The 18210-nt window shown below is 43.4% G+C and overlaps 1 long non-coding RNA gene across 2 annotated transcripts in view; it reads left to right on the forward strand.

The window, feature by feature from the left end:
- The first annotated feature begins 9 nt into the window (after positions 1-9).
- Positions 10-18210, forward strand: part of LOC116943731 (uncharacterized) — a 33037-nt gene continuing 14836 nt past the window's right edge. The window contains exons 1-3 of one of the 2 annotated variants that reach the window (XR_012942214.1): positions 10-263; positions 1374-1428; positions 5835-6015. This is a non-coding gene — a long non-coding RNA (uncharacterized LOC116943731). The remainder of the gene's footprint in view (positions 264-1373; positions 1429-5834; positions 6016-18210) is intronic. The other variant, XR_004402993.2, reaches the window with a different exon arrangement.

Below are 18210 nucleotides of genomic sequence, written 5' to 3' on the forward strand. Positions count from 1 at the left end.
CGCGCTCTCTCCACCTCCCTCTCTCGCGTCTTCTGCTCCTCCTCCTCCTTGTTGTTGTTGTTGCCCCCCCACCAAACCTGACGGGCTTGGCTTTTGTAAATCGTAGCACGTACAAGCGAGCCGTGCTCGCTATTGGTTGATGGTGTCCTTGTTATATTCTTGGTTCTTTCGGTAAAGTCACCACGTAGAATGAGAATAAAAAAATAAATAACACAATAAAATTATCACGACGTTTCGACTGCAACACAAGCAATCATCATCAGGTGTGTTTAAAGTGATTTTTTTTTACCTTCGCTAATACTTTGTAATACGATTAAATCGGACGGGAAATAAAAGCAACGCTTAGCCAATCAAAGTAAGGGGACATAAGGGGGGGGGGGGGCGTGTCACTTCACCGTGACGTAACCATATCGATCCAACAATTAATCGTTGCCATTGATGACATGTTATTGATTCAGTGACCATCTCGATCCATCAATCGATGCCATTGATGAAATGTTATTGATTTCGTGATCATCTCGATCCAGCAATTAATTGTTGCCGTTGATGACAAGTTATTGATAAATCGTTGCTACTGATTACATGTAATTTATTTTGCTCAATGATTTGCCCGCGGAATTTTAGAGTCTTTAACTATGTCTGATTTTATCTTAAACTCTGTCCGTTTTTATATTAAAATGTATTCAGCAAGTACAGTGTTTAACAATGTTCGATTTCATCTAAGGGGCCGTCCATAAATGACGTCACGCACCTAAGGGGGGGGGGGTCAGACATTTGTGACGATGTGTGACGAGGGGGGGGGGGGAGAAATGTGACGTCACATCAAAATGCGCAACTTTAAATATAGCCAAGTTCTACTTAATTAAATAGACTTTTTAATAAATGTTTTCTCCTACAACATCAGAGTGCAGTGCCACATTAATTACGCACTACAATGACAATAGTTTAAAGCGATTTGAAGCATGTTTTATTTTTTTGTGGGGAGGGGGGGCAGAGCTTTGTGACGTCATATTTGAGGGGGGGGGGTCTGACTTTTTGTGACGCCGTGTGACGAGAGGGGGGGGGGTCAAAAATCGTCCAAAATCGCGTGACGTCATTTATGGACGGCCCCTAAAACTGTGCCCGTTTTCATATTAAAGTTAACGCAGTAAGTACAGTCTTTAACTTCGATTTTATCTTAAATTTTTACCCAGTAAGTACTACTGTTGTGCTTAAATTTGAAATGTTTTATTTGTATGAGCACGTGCTTATAACGTCTGCACATTCGAGCCTATCTGTACGGCGCTGTATGTTTGTGCATCGTCGCTTTGCTTAAGAGTCGGACAAGAAAGACCTTGTATGGCGATTGTTGACCACGGCACGTTTATTTCCAGAGACGCTTCGAACCTTTGAATTAACCAACGACACCGCGCTGCGAGGAAAGTACAGGTACGTTTATTGTTTTGGTCTACACACACATCATTAAACTGCATATAGAAATGGGTTGGACACATGAGGACATTTAAAAAAAAAAAATTGCAGCAAAGCAGCATGCCCCTTCTGCTAGGTAGACAGCGAATATTTCATTAAAAAAAAACACGCAGAAACGTTTCAAGCCGTGGAAGAGAAGCTTTTTTTTTTCAAATGGCAGAAAAATGGATTCGTTTCTGTGTGAACGACGTCGAAAAACGAAGCTCTGCAGTGGTGTTATGGTTCTTCTGGCCATTGGGTGTGCTGACAAAAACGCAGATGGATCACGGGTAGGACATTTTATTGGAAAGGGATGACAGGATGCTCAGCAATGGGCTGAAAGCTTTGAGGAATGCCAGAGAGAGAGAGAGAGCGGTCTATCAAGGCAGTGCCCACACCGCTACAGCCAATACTCGGACATGCGTAAATGTGTATTTAAAACAGAGGAGATCCACAAATTACTTGACCCTGCCTATTGGTTGATGGACATCGAAATTGACAAGGTCATGGCTTTGCCGAAGATTTTCAATTCGACCATAGACGGATCTACAGACTTGCCCTCATTTCAAGGAGCGCCTACTCAAATGCGAAATCGGTGTATGCAAGGCAGAGTTTGTTCAGATTGTGGAATTTGCGTGGAAACCACTGGATTGTCCTTTCAAACATATACAGGCCTCAACGGACTAGTGTGTAAAGTGTATGACAGCCCTCGGATGGTTTGACGCAAAACACAACACGATAGCTGTCCAGCACATTTGCAAAATGCAACAATTCCTCCACTGAGCAAATTGTCAAATTTAAAGCCATTGTACAGCGGCAAGCAAATTTTTCAGACTGTGTCCTTTTTGCCGCCTTTGTGACTACTTTGGCGTGTGGTTGGACCCAACCAGCTTACCTTTTTGAAAAGGAGCGTATTCGGCAGCATTTACACCACTGCCTGTGGGAGAATGTCATGACACCATTTCCCAGAAGACTCGTCACACGAAACGTAAGGTCGTCTAGTTGGAAAGTGCCCATCTTTGTTGTTAAAAATTTCTCACTTATTGGGAACCTGCTGTCACCCATTTCGCATGTAGTGAACATCTACGTTTGTAGGTTCTAGCACACTACCATAGTTATTCGAATTTATTTAAAGTCGACATTACCATTTGTAGACCGTTACCGTCAATTCTGAAACTGGTCTTGCGTCACCAATCATTTACATCAATAGATGAATAATCGAATCACTTTGATCTGTAATTAGTACGTTTAAACTAATCCTATCACGGCTTCAGAGCATTTTCACACATGTTTAATGTTTGCAATTAATCTGCACGATATGTTTACATGCAGACATATATATAAAAAAAATACCATGTTATTGTTGTTATTACAAACTAGGTTGTTGGGGGCGCCATAAGCGCCATAGGGGCCCCCAAACAACATAGTATGTGGTTAATACTCTTTGTTTTTTTCGGTAAAGTCACGTAGGTAAAATAAAATAAATGAAAACAACTAAATTAAATCACGACGTTTCGGAGGCAACACAAGCTTCCGTCTTCAGGTGGAAACCGTCACAGCAAAATTGTTGTATCAAGTGAAGAGACCTCTAAGATACCCGAGATTATATACAGGTTAAGGGGGGGGGGGGGAGGAGCCAGGAAGGGCCGTGGGGGGGGGGCTAAGTTAAGCCGCCTTTTGTTATGCTGCAGGGGGTTAGGGGGGACGGAGAGGCGATGGCGAGCGCTGATCGAAAACGAGCGCAACCAACTGGAAGAAATGGAAATGGCTGCACAATTATAAGGCAGCTAAAGTTTGACTTGGTTGATGACATCTTTCCAATGATTGCTCAATTTAAAAACATCCTCTCGGTTGAAGTTGTGTCTATGTTTGTATATCTGGATGGCTTCATGGACACATCTTTGGTTGTATCCGGGAGGTTTGCAGAGTACTTTGGTATCGGAGAAAACAATATCATGAGATTTTTTATTTAAAGCTTTCGTGACTGCAGTGATTCATATTCTTGGTTCTTTCGGTAAAGTCACGTTGAAGGGAAACAATAAAATAATAAAATATTTATAAAACAATAAAATTCTCACGACGTTTCGACTGCAACACAGTCATCATCAGGTGTGAAAACCAACGGCAAGAAACATTTGAAAGAAGTGGCAGTTTGTATTTATTTTTAAACGTTAGCACCACGGATAGCGATTTGACAGTTTGTTTAGATGGACGAGTCCATCTATGTTCGGAAAAGAGGAGGGGGGATACGAAAAATTAATATATGCTGTCTGAAAGCCACCGTAAGCGTGAACAATCAATTAAGACCCGAAATGGTTGATCAAATCCTTCCAATGATTGCTTAGCCAGAATCCATCTTCTCGGTTGAAATTGTCTCTGTGTTTGTATATGTGGATAGCCTCATGAACGAATCTCTCATGGTAGCCAGATGGCTTGCAAAGAACCTCTGTCTTGGAGAAGTCAATGTCATGTAAGCCTACTGAATTATAACAGTGATCTGCCACAGCCGAGGTGTTGGTCCTACCGTGTTTAAGGTCTGCTTTGTGTTCACGAATGCGGTCCGAGACATGTCGTTTGGTTTCTCCAATGTAACTACTATCACAGAGGCAACTTAGTTTGTAGACACCAGGGTACTGTATGTCATGAGAACCCGTTGTGTTGAAACAATGATCAGCTACGGCCGAATAATTCGTTCTGCCGTGTTTCAAATCTGATTTATGCTCGCGAATTTGGTACAGCCATTTCCATTTCTTCCAGTTGGTTGCGCTCGTTTTCGATCACCGCTCGCCATCGCCTCTCCGTCCCCCCTAACCCCCTGCAGCATAACAAAAGGCGGCTTAACTTAGCTCCCCCCACGGCCCTTCCTGGCTCCTCCCCCCCCACCCCCTTAACCTTATATAATCTCGGGTATCTTAGAGCTCTCTTCACTTGATACAGCAATTTTGCTGTGACGGTTTCCACCTGAAGACGGAAGCTTGTGTTGCCTCCGAAACGTCGTGATTTAATTTAGTTGTTTTCATTTATTTTATTTTACCTACGTGACTTTACCGAAAAAAAACAAAGAGTATGAATCCTTGCAGTCACGAAAGCTTCAAATCGAGAAATAGTATGTGGTTGTTCGGGGGCGCCCCCCAACAACCACAGCCTGCGGCGGCCCCCAACAGACTAGTCGAGTAAATTCTTGCGATCCACTCGCACAGCATGCAGTGGGCCTTCATCCAGCAGTGTATTTAAGCACCAAAAAAACTACAGTACTAATGTAATTAGAACCGTGTGTGTATGTCCGTACGTACGTAATAGATGTGTGTGTAGTGCACGTGTGTGGTTTACCGTCAAAAGCATTATTGAAAAGTATTATTGTAGAGTACTGTAAAAAGAACGCGAACGGCTTTGCTGTGTATTCTTGGTTCTTACGGTAAAGTCACGTAGAAGGGAAACAATACAATAATAAAAATATAAAACAATAAAATTCTCACGACGTTTCGACTGCAACACAAGCAATCATCATCAGGTGTGAAAACCACAGCTTTGCTGTACTTGAGGACTTTCAATAAGTCGAATAACAGCGGCTTTACGTGGCTTTCACTTAAAGTTTTCACTCTACATACCTTTTTTGACGATCCCGCGATGTAATTTTAATGTGAATGAATGAAAATGTATTTAAACTTTAGTTGTGATATTTTCATTCACCTATAGGAGCTATGACTTATTAATCACTGAAAGAACTGTTAGGATTATTTGGAAGATCTTATTTAGAGGGGTCTTAGGAAGTGGTGGGGGAGGTCTCCGTCCCCCTCAGCCCCCACCCCTGGGGGCTCTGGGGTGTCAACCTCCGGTTACGGGGGGGGGGGGGGGGGTGGAAGGCTCTTATCTTAAGGGGTCTTATGGAGGGGGGGGGTTTCATCAGCCCCCACCCCTGTCGGCCCGTGAGCGTGCCGGCAGATCTGCTGCCCACAGCGCCTTATTACGGCGCAACATCACCTGGGGGGCGTACATGTTTTTTAGGGGCTCGCCTCTGATTGGCTGCTCACTCGCGGTCACGTGACACACTTCAACCAATCCGTGCCGCGTTAATCACAATGACAGAATGACAGACCTTGGTGTTTATTTATAATTTGTTGTCATAAAAGGTTTACGATAAGCGCTAAATGTAAAAATGTACTAAAATGTTTTTTTATAGAAATTGTTCGATATTTGTAATCCAGTTGCGAAGAGCAGAAATGCACTGTGACTTGGCCGATTGAGAATTAGCGATGATGCCCATTAGCATTAGTGATGCGTGGGGAAGGTGCTTGAAAAACAATATTTGGACTTGTGTTATTTCTAGGTAAAATTTAATATTGCTTTACACAATATATCATCAAAGCATTACCATCTCATGGCAGGTAAAATTTGCGATGAGAAAGTATAGTTCACAATTCAGAACCAACAGCCGCAGCAGCAGAACCAACAACTGCATGCGGCAGCAGCAGGACCAACAGCTTGCAACAGCAGTACCTACAGCTGCACGAGCAGCACCGACATCGGCAGCAAGTGGCAGCAGTGAACTGGACATTGGAGCCAGCTGTAAGTATAGCAAACCTACAGTTAATGTTTAATCTTGATTTGAAGCTTTCGTGACTGCAGGAATCCATACTCTTTGGTTATAGTTAATGTTTTCTTAATCTTTAATGCAGGTTTTTTTTGGGTTAGATCGCGTAAAAATATAAATGTGTCGTTAAACCCGCCACTACCCGACACAGCTAACTAGTAAGGTTTGTCATGTAAACAGAACATACTCTTTGGTTCTATTGAGTAAAGTCACGTAGATGAAAATAAAATAACAAAAAATAAAATAACAAAAAATCACGACGTTTCGGCCACAACACAAGCGGCCTTCATCAGGTGAAGGGACGAGACTGTCTGGAGGACAGCGCTGTCCTCACTGACAGTCTCGTCCCTTCACCTGATGAAGGCCGCTTGTGTTGTGGCCGAAACGTCGTGATTTTTTGTTATTTTATTTTTTGTTATTTTATTTTCATCTACGTGACTTTACCCAATAGAACCAAAGAGTATGGATCCTAGCAGTCACGAAAGCTTTAAATCTAAACAGAACATGCCAATTCGTTACTTGTACAGCACACCGGTGTGTTGGAGAGCCAAGCCACGATTGTAAATGTTGTGGCTTGGTTCTCCAACACACCCCTCCACAACACTCAGGCCCCCTCTCTCTCACACACAACCACACTGCCGCATGACCCATCCCAGACACGACCCTGCCCGTGTTGCACCGGCGGTGTCAACCGGGACAGCCAACTACAATCCGGCCGCGCAATGATCTGGCGACGACGAGACGAGTCCAATCCCAGAACCAGCAGCCCGGAGCTCTCGCTCTCCTCTGCTTATATTCCCCTCGGCGTGGCTTGGCTCTGCCGTAGGCGCGCCTCCCTTCTCGAACCCTCTAGAGCAGGGGTCCCCAACCCCCAGGCCGCGGACCGGTTCAGGTCCGTGGCCGGTTAGGAACCGGGCCGTACAGCAGGAGGTGAGAGCGGTGAGTCCGTTCGTGGCCCGCCCATGATTTTATTATTCACCACTTCCGTCTGCGCCTCTTTCCCGCACTGAGCACTTGTCTCAGTCACAGTTTTGGTAAAGCCCACAAGCTCTAACCCCTAGTAGCCAAAATGAGTAAAAAACAAACGTCGCTGGAGAGCTTCTTTGAAAAGGGGGAAAGACCCAATGATGAACCCTCCCCCCGGTCTGTGAAAAAAAAATTGTCATCCACGAAACTGGTCTCTGGTGCCAAAAAGGTTGGGGACCGCTGTTCTAGAGGATTCCAGGGGCTTCCAAATGAGGTCTATCTTGACACCCGCGTATATGCTCAGCGGCATGTGCTCTAAGTGCCCACCTGCAGTTGCTGCTGCTGTCCAACAGTCAGTGCTATGTCACTACAATATGAAAAACTGACAAAAAGTTAACGTCTAAATACAATGGTGTTGCATGCACTCACTGAATGTTTTTTTACAATAATTTCGGCCGCCCATGGCTCCCCTCCATTGGAATAAACTTCCAATTCACATTAAACAAGCAACTTTACTAACCAATTTTCGTTCCTCTCTTAAGACTCATCTTTGGCCGCCGAAATTCTAGCTCCTGATGAGGGTTTCTCACCGCTTTGCGACTCGCCTGTCGCCCCCGCTAGTATCCTCTTCTTCACCCCCTCAATGTGTCCAGATACTATCGACTCTATTGCATATATGTGTAGGCATATATTCCTACAAATACAAACATTTATTTTTGGAGGGGTCGAGGCAGTCGACAATTTTTGGAACCCTGTTGGATCAACTTTTTACCCCCACATCTTTGGGGGGGGTCCACTTTCTGTAACTTTTTGATCCAGTCCTTCTGAAAGGCTCTTATAATTTAGTTGATGAACAAACGGAATGCCGGGCTTTTATAATAGACTAGCTTTACTACCCGGCTTCGCCCGGGACTTAATTCACCACGCCCGGCTGCCTTTGTCTCCCCAGTGGCAATGTTGACACACCACAGCAGTTACTCTTTTGAGGCTGAGTCGACCTAGGGGAGGCCCAGGACTGGTTAAGATAATTGTCACCGGTGGTGGCCGTGAGCAGGAATCGAACTCGGGTCGCCGGGTTCGTAGCGCGGCGTGCTAACCGCTACACCACAATGCGTTACGCTTCCACATGCGAGGGTCACGTGACAGATTTGACGTCATAGATCACTTGCCGTGCAAAAAAAATGCATTATTGAGCTCCCCCCCCACTCCCAAAACAAACAAAAGTTTATTTTTAAAAAATTTCCATGGTGTACAGTTTGGAAAGTACCCACATGGCAAATTTCCAGTTTGTTGCTTGTCGGGAAGTAGGCTAAACATTTTGAACAGACACACATAATCACAACTTTGCCTTTTATATATATGGAGATATGAAATGGAACACTCCAAGTATCAAGTTTAAGGAGGAAAAGAACATCACAACACAACGGTCTTTCGTGACCAATATCATCCATAATATAGGTTGTTTGGGTTAGATCGAGTACGACGTTTCACCAGTAACAATAAATAGCTTAATCAGGCACCTGATGAAGCCTGATGAAGCTATTTGTAATTACTGGCGAAACGTCGTACACAATCCAAACCCCAAAAAACTATATGGACATTGGTCTTATGTGCACTCGGTGAATGAAGGTTTGTACAAGATCAGATACTGAAATAATGATGTTAAAAATTAAATAGAACACATGAATACACATCCGCAGCTTTGATCAAATCTGACATTGGCCTGCAGCCTTGCATCAGTCACTCGATGAAATATTACACAAAAACAAACACTCACAGAATCAAGTTAAAACGAAATAAAATATTGGAACACAATAGTCGTTAGTGCACTCACTGAATAAAGTTTAATATAAACCGAACAGAATTCAATTTATTATGAAATACAGCATCAGAATACACTTAAACGCAGCTATGATGAAATCAGACATTGTGAAAACACTTTTTTAAAGGCATACAAAATATGTTTTTGTATAGCGAATCAGCATAGCAGTCTCGTCTCGTGTTAGAATGACTGACAGCAAACATCTCATTAAAACCCCTTAGTTTTGCTCCGTTAACCGCGGGTTTTAAGTTAAAATAAACGCGTTTTATTTTCAATAAAAGCGGAAAATGTCCAGATAACACAGCCTCTAGCGGACGGCGAATTGACAGACCAGAATCGATGTTATGGGGGCAGGATCGCAATTCGCGATCTAAAACACCTAAAACGTTCCCCCTGTGGCGCCATGACACCATATATGGGCAAAGATTCGGCCACTTGCACGTCTCCGCTTTTGTTTCATGTCCGCTTTTATTGTATTGTTGTAAACGTTCCGACCAGCCCCTACTGAACATCTGTATTAAACAAAGAGCTTCGTGGCTCAGCGGATTCCTCCTGCAGCATAAAGAAATATTGTGACGTTGCCACGTGGCCGACGTAAACACGAACTCGATTGGCTGTTTTCGCTCACGGTCCCAACCAATAGAAACGCTCCGATAGACAATCGGCTTAACAGCGCTCCGAGAAATGTAAAAACTTTATATAACCAGCACCGTTGTAGGTTTTCGCGACCGATATTATGATTCGCAATTGGCGTTTTTGTTTGGGGGGATTAGATCGCGTGAGTAGAGCCCGCAATGGTCATCATACGCGAACGCAGCCGACGCGGTGAAATGCAACGTGCAGAAGTGAGATTAGGAGATGTTGAGTTACAAGTGGCCGCGCGCATGGTCGAAAGCAACCGAATCTTGAGCGGGTCACGAACAGCCGCAACAAAATGAATAAATCAACAGAGTTAACAATCGGCACCCTGAGCACGTCAATGCCTTAACGAAGAAATACATAAAATAATTAATATTTAAAAAAAAACTTTTTTTAAAACACGCTTTAATGAAATGTACTGAGCGAGTAATGTCAGAACTCCACGACTCCAGGAAGTGGCCCCGAAGTTTGCCACAACGTAAGGGGACCTTGGTGATTTACAGCCAACGTCAGTTGAGCGTGGACAATTAGACCCAAGCCGAAACATAACATATAAAAAAGATTGTTTCAAAATAAATATGTTTAATGATATAATATAGTATTGTCGTCAGTATGACATAGGTATACCAAGTTTTCAGTCGATATGACATTGGGAAGTGGGTTAAAATTGAGTTACAAGATTTCAGGCTACGACAACAGACAGAGTTGAGCATACAACAGACAGAGTTGAGGATACAACAAAGAGAGTGTTTAAAATAAAAGCATGTAATAAAATATTTCACACCATCCCCTTCAACCACAAGGGATTTGTTTCCCCCCGGGAGTGCGTAATGTCAGCAGCAGTGGTTGCAACGCAAGCGAAGTGTGTAAGATAATGTGCTATGAAGAAGGGTCATTGCCTCAAACGTTGCCTATTTGTTCCCCTGTTATAAGTGTTTGAACTTGTAACGGGACGCAATATTCGCTGACTTTCAAAGAGTGAGAATGACCCGGGAGACGTGAGAAACCAGGCATGAAGGAAGGCCGGCTGCCAACGAATTACCCAAGCTCTGCGGCCCTCTAAACATTAAGATGTTACGGTATATGCCAATTAATTAGTGGTTGCATGTGTGAGAAAACCGGAGCACCCAGAGAAAACGCACGCGTGCGAGGGGGAAACACTCAATCCCACACAGACGGAACAGGTGGAGCCCTCATAGATATTTGCCATACCGCCTTCCCCTGGCGTGCCGGGGTTATTGGCAGGTGCCCCTCGACGCTCACGGGAAGGAAATTTTGCAACATTTGTTGTGATCTACAAAACCGTCGTCTCCACGCAGTGCTGGATTCGAGGTGTACACCACCGACCGCCTGGCAAATGTGTTTTAAGGCCAGTGTGATGTGTCGAGTTAGTTGTGCTTGGCCACAACTGCCAACGCAACATCACCAAATAATTTTAAATAGTGTAATTTGAAAGACAAGCAAGTGTCAGCCTGGACATTTATGGTGGTAAAAAGAGTTACTACTGGCCAAGACTAATGAGATAATCTATCGAAATTTAGAGAAATAAAAATCATTGTAACCGTTTGGATAGCTACAGACTTAGTGCTGCTTAGAAGCGAATCATCAAATAATTCATTGTTAAAATTCATGCCTATACAGGCCACCATACTTCAATAGGGATTACCGTTGGTACGGCTATTTAAGTACACACAATGGACAGGAAGTACAAGATAAATGGCCCCGCATAATGCGCATGCATAATTTACGGTGATTACCATATAAGTAACTCAAGTGGAAATGGATACCCATAGTCATTTATTTATATGCATTCATTAACCCCCCCCCCCCCCCCCCACTGCGCTCAAGAAGAGCGCACGAGTGATGTCATCACATCTACGCCTCTAAGGAACGAAACAGGTCGACTTCTCCACAAATCTGGCTGTCGCCTGATGAAGCTGGTTGTAATTACTGGCGAAACGTCCTACTCACCGGTGTGCTCTACTAGCAACGAATTGGCATGTTATGTTTACGTGACAACCCTTGCTATTTGGGGTGTCGGTTGGTGGCGGGTATAACGACACATTTAGATATTTACGCGATCTAACCCAAAAAACCTGTATTATAGAGGAAAGTAATGCACACAACATCGCTCAATACTGTACAGGGTGGTCCAAATGTCATGCGACCCCCGATTAAAATACCCCTAACATTGTTTTCCTTTGCATATTAATTTCTGCTTTTCATCAACCTTACTTTAAAAAAATTATAAGGTTAAGAGAATGAATGGGGGTCACAAGACATCTGGACCACCCTGTATATCGAAGAACGCTTTGAGAATGGTCTGACAACAGGCGCCGTGTTGACCTGACAGCAGCGAACGACACGACGAACCGCCGGGAGGCTCATTCAAATGTACAACATGGCCACAGATTACCACCTCATAACAATTGAGGATCTCAACGATGGAGACGACGTTTCTACGTCGAATTATGCAGGAAGTAGAGCAGCTGGTGACGATAGTGAAACGGCCTACCACGAGGATGCGTAGTTACTCTTCAATCTAATACCACCAGTCATTCGTTTTTTTTAATATCGTATCACTGCCCAAGCCCAGTAATTAATCTGCAAAGTCTGGCTTATTCGTCTACACTACACCAAGAACCAATTACGTGCCGACCCAGATAAGTGTCACGTTGACTTTGTTTAACCATGTTGAGAACTCAAGATACCGGGGATGTCTTATTTGCAAGAAAAACCTGGGTTCACCAATGACTAAAGTAAAACATAAATCAGAACAAAAACTACAACAGCCAGAAGGTCTGATACAGGGTACCCATCGCTCAATACGTTGGAGTGCCGTTAGACTGCACACTTTCCCTTTAATGCAACATCAGAAGAAGGCAAGAGGCAAATCCACCACCTTGAACATGCCGCGGTGGTGAGATGTTATCTCCCTCACCTGGTATACAGGAGGTTGTGGGTTCGATCCCAACCCTGATGCCTGTATTTGGAGTTTGCTTGTCTCTCTCCCCGTGGATTTTTCTCCGGGTCTTCTGGGTTTTTCCCTCCACATTAAGAATCAACATGCGTTTAGAGAGCATTTGGCTGCCATAAATGGCCTGGTTGCTTTTGAAAAAGAGCGATAAAGTGCAGTGTGCTTTAGTTGGTAAAATAAAAAAAAAACATTGTTTAGTTTCAAACATACTCGGGAAGCTTTCAAACTCAACATGGGGGTTGAGCCAACACAATAGCACACGCATAATAAAGGTTTTTGGGTGAGATCGCGTTATTTATAGATGTGTCGTAACCCTCCACCACCCGACACGGCCAATCAGCAAAAACGTATCACATTTACAAAAGACAAATAGTTCACTACTTTAGCCCACCGGTGTGTTGAAGAGTGAATCCACAACATTTACAGTTTGAGTACGACGTTTCACTGGTAATTACATCCAGCATCATCGGGCAATTCGCCAGAATGGTAAAGCCCTCGCTTGCTCCCGGTCTTAAATAGAGCAGCAGGGTGACGTCATCATTTAACTCATTTCAGGTGCAGTGATTTGATAATCGATTGGTAATCAATTAATGGTTATGATTAGTAATGAGTTGTAGATTAGTAATTAGTTGTAATGTGTGTTATTGCGATTATATGCTACGTTAGTAATCCGTTAATTAGTATGTGTTTCCCCTATAAGAAATTGTAATATGTATTATTTAATAATACGCTTCCAAGCTGCACTAAGCCTGTAGCTGTCAGAGCGATTAAAGTTATTTCTATTTCTCTCAATTTCAATGGATTCTCTAATTAGTCTTTACCAGTAATAATTAGTTTTACACAACACTTCAACGTTATCACAATCAATTGAGTGTCCTTGTTGACAAGCAGGTTCTGCCACTGCCGACAGTTGTGTTTGAGATCATTTAATATTTCTTTGGTGTTCTTTTAGTCTTATGCTGATGTTACGTCCCGTCTGTCCAATATAGCATCTGCCACATAAACAATTAATCCGATATACACCATCTGTTGATAATTTAGGTAATTCGCCTTTAGTGCAAGATACTAGTTTTTGAATCTTCTTTGGTTCTTTCGGTAAAGTCACGTAGAATGAGAATAAAATAATAAATTGATAAAATAAAATAACTCAATAATATTCTCACGACGTTTCGGCCACAACACAAGCGGCCTTTATCAGGTGAAGGGACGAGACTGTCTGGTAGGACAGCGCTGGAGTGAAAGAGCCACGTTCAGATCACGACCTTTAAGCTGTGTGAGAGGAAACAAAGCGCCTTGACAAAGGAATTAGCATATAATTTAGCATTGAAATGGCTGAGTGATTAGCTTGTGACTGGTCACAGAAATAGCTATGTTAAAAGTTAAAGCATACACATCCGCAGAGGCATCCCTTGATAAAGGAATTAGCATAGAATTTAGCATTGAAATAGCTAAGTTAAAGCATACACATCCGCAGAGGCACCCCTTGACAAAGGAATTAGCATAGAATTTAGCATTGAAATAGCTGAGTGATTAGCTTGTAACTGGTCACAGAAATAGCTACGTTAAAGTCAGAGGATACACATTCACCGAGGCACTTAGTACAAATCAAACAGGAGAATTTAGCATTGAAATAACTAGGCGAATTTAGCATTGAAATAACTGAGTGATTAGCTAGTGACTGGTCACAGAAATGACTATGTTGAAGTCCAGGCCTACACATCTGAGCTATTCACAGTACTATATAGTGAACCAATAAAAAAAAACTAAAATATAAATTACCTTAATGTTATCAATAAACTCTATATTCTCTAATCAGCTAAACTACCAACAATAAGTCGTTATATATCACAATATATAACGACTTATCTATATTCTCCAATCAGCTAAGCTACCAACAATAAGTCGTTATATATCACAATATATAACGACTTATTGTTGGTAGCTTAGCTGATTGCTCTCGGGCCTTCCCTTTTATACTCCCGAGCGTGGCCTCGCTCCGCCTTCGGCCACGCCCCCTTCTGGATCTTTCCAGAAGGTTCTCGACCAAGCATCACGTGTCCATCGAGCCCCCGTTTGGGCCTCCTCGCTACCCTGTCCTGGTCACGTGCCTTATTGTTGGTAGCTTAGCTGATTGGAGAATATAGATAAGTCGTTATATATATTGTAATATATAACGACTTATTGTTGGTAGCTTAGCTGATTAGAGAATATAGAGTTTATTGATAACATTAAGGTAATTTATATTTTAGTTTTTTTATTGGTTCACTATATAGTACTGTGAATAGCTCAGATGTGTAGGCCTGGACTTCAACATAGTCATTTCTGTGACCAGTCACTGGCTAATCACTCAGTTATTTCAATGCTAATTCGCCTAGTTATTTCAATGCTAAATTCTCCTGTTTGATTTGTACTAAGTGCCTCGGTGAATGTGTATGCTCTGACTTTAACGTAGCTATTTCTGTGACCAGTTACAAGCTAATCACTCAGCTATTTCAATGCTAAATTCTATGCTAATTCCTTTGTCAAGGGGTGCCTCTGCGGATGTGTATGCTTTAACTTTTAACATAGCTATTTCTGTGACCAGTCACAAGCTAATCACTCAGCCATTTCAATGCTAAATTATATGCTAATTCCTTTGTCAAGGCGCTTTGTTTCCTCTCACACAGCTTAAAGGTTGTGATCTGAACGTGGCTCTTTCACTCCAGCGCTGTCCTACCAGACAGTCTCGTCCCTTCACCTGATGAAGGCCGCTTGTGTTGTGGCCGAAACGTCGTGAGAATATTATTGAGTTATTTTATTTTATCAATTTATTATTTTATTCTCATTCTACGTGACTTTACCAAAAGAACCAAAGAAGATGAATCATTGCAGTCACGAAAGCTTTAAATCGAAATTTAGTTTTTGAATTTTGTGTCCTGTACCAAATCTTACTGTAATGTTTTGCTTTTGCAAAACACGGGCTAATTTGGCAGTTACTCCTGAGATATATGACATTTTAATTGTTTTAACAATCTGATCGCCTTCAGCAGTGTTGCTTTGCGATCGTGATTTGGCATTCAGTGCTCTGTTAATTTGAGTCCGGTGGTGGAGGGTTACGACACATCTATAAATAACGCGATCTAACCCAAAATCCTTTATTATGAATAATATTGGTCGCGAAAGCCTACGTGTTAAACTGACAATAGCACACGCATGTTGCTATTCTACGACTGAATATGCATGTCCGGAGTGGGATATTATTGGCTCACGTAAAGAATATTGACCCTGTGCTCAATTACAGCTGCCGATTAATTCAATACCGGATGCATAAAAGTAACAAGCTCTTACGTGCTCGCTGGAATCGGTTTACCGGACATCAGGCGAGTGGTATCATGCAAAAGTGGAAGGACCACAATAGGTTGATGACACTATAGGCAATCCGCTACATGACCACAACGTAGCTTTAAGTCGCCTGGAATCACGGAAAGGCTTCCTCACCACAACGGAACCACTTAAAATTGAATCGCTGATGTCTACACGACTGGAAATGTGGCGAATGCGACACGGCAATAGCCATGGATGTCTGCACATCAACATTTCCAAACTCCTCGCCACTGGTGCAGAGAAAGATCACAGTCAACCTGGATATTTCATTAGACCTCCTTTGCCAGTACCAAAATATACTAATAGGGTTTTTCCCCTTTTTTCTGGCAACAAAACTGAAACCTCTTTACAAGAATTCATGTCTGCATTAACCACAATACCTGCAGTCAAAATGCAAAAAAAAACATACTATGATAATATATGCATTGTCCTTGAAACTGATTGGTCGAGCACCAATTGGGTCGAGGCTCAAAAGAAAGCCGTCCCTTGGTGTGGACCAATCAGTTTCAAGGACAATGCATATATTATCATAGTATGTTTTTTGTTTGCATTTTGACTGCAGGTATTGTGGTTAATGCAGACATTAATCCTTGTAAAAAGGTTTCAGTTTTGTTGCCAGAAAAAAGGGGAAAACCCCTATTATTAAACCTGGATATTGTTTAAATCGCCTTCAAATGGGAGTGGACAGGTCAAACAATACGACACTGACACATACGACTGTGGTGAAACACAAACCATGGGGCATATATTGGTGTGTGTAACGTGGAGGACCTCGCCAGAGCTATAGACCAGGCCATATCACCATGTGTCCAATACTGGATTAACATACCGGACTGTGGTGGCAGGACACGAGGAAAAGAATCCTGCGCAGTGCTGTGCTTTTTAGTGATCAGCAGAGGGCAGTGCAGCCAAATCCATTGAACTCTGTCTAAACCCATGTGTAGTGGGTTCACTTGAGAGATACACTTATTCAGGAGGAAACACGTTTATTCTACGACCACAAAGGGGTAACTACATAACCAGTAACCACAACAGGATAACTACATAACCAGTAACCACCACGGGGTAGCTATATAAACGGGTCAGGTCAGTCGACGTACTGCCTGACCCACGATGCTGAGCACGAAAACTTCTGGAACTCAGCAGAAGGTCCTGGGCCCCACACCACGTGTCCCTTCTGTCACCTTTGGCCCACATCCTTTCTCTGTCTTGTCATGTGCCCTTGACAGCCAACCGGGCTGCTACATCCTCAGATGCCCCCTCTCTGCCAGCCACCAGAACCATGCTCCCCTCGGGACCCTTTCCATGACATAGCGTACCCTGCTGGCATAGAGGGCTACTACACTCCCAGTTCCCCTCTCTATCAGGAACTGGCGCGAGGCGCCGTAGTGACCCATTATGTGTCACTACACATGTACCGTATCTGCGACTTTCTAACCCACACTTTTCCAGCATGGTAATGTATGGTCACGTAACCCACGCAGCAGGCTGCACAGCATGGAGACAGTCCTTCATCCAGCAACGGCTTTACGAAATGCTGCACATGCACACCGTTAGTGAATGGGCCATTATCTTATACACGTACTCAATACGCTTGGGTGTCAGTATCTCAATACTTGTGTAGTGACGTAAATGGAGTCACTATGGTGTTTAGCGCCAGCTACTGTCACAAGAGTGGAACTGTGTCTTGAGCCTCTCTCTGGCACCAGAGTAACTATGGCATGCAAGCGGGCCCTCGGGGGCATAGATCTGGTGACGGTCTGAGAGCGGGCAAGTAAGGACGAGACAGTCTGGGTGAACCGAGGGCACGTGAGCAGGACAGGGTAGCGAGGAGGCCCAAACGGGGGCTCGATGGACACGTGATGCTTGGTCGAGAACCTTCTGGAAAGATCCAGAAGGGGGCGTGGCTGAAGGCGGAGCGAGGCCACGCTCGGGAGTATAAAAGGGAAGGCCCGAGAGCGATCGCGGCTGTCTGTTGGAATGGAACCCGTCAGCGCTACATCTCTTTGATCCTCGATCTTTGGTCTTCGGTCTTTACGCTTGGCTTCGTGGTTCAGGCAGTATGTTACTGACTGACCCGGTTATGTAGTTACCCGGTTGTGGTATAGTTAACCAAGTGTACGTTTATGCAGTTACCCTGTTGGGGTGCTATAATAAACGTGTTGCCTCCAAGTTCTAGTGTGTGTATCCGTGAAATACACTACACCTGTTAATCCGAGCAGATAATTCCATGACACTAATTAACATGTATATTTACATCAGCAGTTGTCAACCGTTGAGGGAGCATAGGCTGTCGCATGGATGCCGTGCAGAAGAAATTACTAATAAAGGCCCAGTAACCTGTAGGCTACGTCACTACACTGCATTATACATTCCAATCAATACCAAACCATAAATGGAGCG

This window comes from Petromyzon marinus, chromosome 19 (genome assembly GCF_048934315.1).
Source record: "Petromyzon marinus isolate PM22_M1 ecotype Great Lakes invasive population chromosome 19, UKy_Petmar_22M1.pri1.0, whole genome shotgun sequence".
Lineage (NCBI taxonomy): Eukaryota > Metazoa > Chordata > Hyperoartia > Petromyzontiformes > Petromyzontidae > Petromyzon > Petromyzon marinus.